This window comes from Octopus bimaculoides, chromosome 3 (assembly GCF_001194135.2).
Source record: "Octopus bimaculoides isolate UCB-OBI-ISO-001 chromosome 3, ASM119413v2, whole genome shotgun sequence".
Taxonomy (NCBI): Eukaryota; Metazoa; Mollusca; class Cephalopoda; order Octopoda; family Octopodidae; genus Octopus; species Octopus bimaculoides.
Window position 1 is genome coordinate 131,320,840 of NC_068983.1, and position 1,192 is coordinate 131,322,031.

The following is a 1,192-nucleotide window of genomic DNA, read 5'->3' on the forward strand; positions in this document are numbered from 1 at the left end:
ATATGTATGTATGTATGTGTGTGTATATGTTTGTGTGTCTGTATTTGCCCTCCAACTTCGCTTGACAACCGATGCTGGTGTGTTTACTCCCCGTAACTTAGCGGTTCGGCAAAAAGAAACCGATAGAATAAGTACTAAGCTTATAAAGAATAGTCCTGGGGTCGATTTGCTCGACTAAAGGTGGTGCCCCAGCATGGCCACAGTCAAATGACTGAAACAAGTAAAAGAATAAAAGAATACATGTCAGAATGACAAAGAAACGAGAAAGGTGTCAGATGGTCGTGAGATGTGCTAAAAACAACAGCTAAATCACCCTAAAATCACACACGATTTCTTTTTTTCTTTTTTTTTTTTTTTTCGATAATCGTATGAATTCCCATGTGCTGAACAAAAATTCACAAACATTTTCTGAAAATTCCCCAAAATAAAAATGTTTTGTGGGGTTATATAGGGTGCTTAAACAAGAATTCTACAGTTTTCCTGATCAGGACTAATATGGGACTATAACCAGAGAAATGGCAAAAAAGGTATCATTAATAATTTTCTACAATGACTAACGACTCGAATAGTAACAGCAACATTACCAAAGTAATTTCTGCAAGTTATGTCAACCACAAACACAACAGCAATGCCGATGACAACAACAACAAAACTAATAGCTACAAAAAATAGAAGAATGGAAACAGCAGCCACAACAACTACTATGTGGTCATTCGCCCTGCTCGAAATGACAGCTAACCGGCCTTCTAGTTACATAATAAGTGTCAGAGATGCCTTTCCAAGAGTAAGGGGAGTGGCTGTGTGGTAAGTAGCTTGCTTACCAACCACATGGTTCCGGGTTCAGTCCCACTGCGTGGCACCTTGGGCAAGTGTCTTTTAGTATAGCCTCGGGTCGACCAAAGCCTTGTGAGTGGATTTGTTAGACGGAAACTGAAAGAAGCCCGTCGTATATATGTATTTATGGGAGAATTTACGAAAAAAAAAACAACAGACGAAGACAGGTGGTGTAAATAACAAATGGATTCGGCAAAAGAGACCGATAGAATAAGTACTAGGTTTACAAAGAATAAGTTCTGGGTCGATTTTCTCGACTAAAGGCGCTACTCCAGCATGGTCGCCGTCAAATGACAAACAAATAAAAGAGTAGAAGAGTAGAATGTTCTCTACTCAGACGGAGCTGACGAAAGTCTAA

General features: G+C 39.3%; 1 protein-coding gene across 1 annotated transcript in view; it reads right to left on the reverse strand.

The window, feature by feature from the left end:
* Positions 1-1,192, reverse strand: part of LOC106874079 (stAR-related lipid transfer protein 5) — a 202,687-nt gene that overhangs the window by 198,866 nt on the left and 2,629 nt on the right. The window lies entirely within an intron of this gene.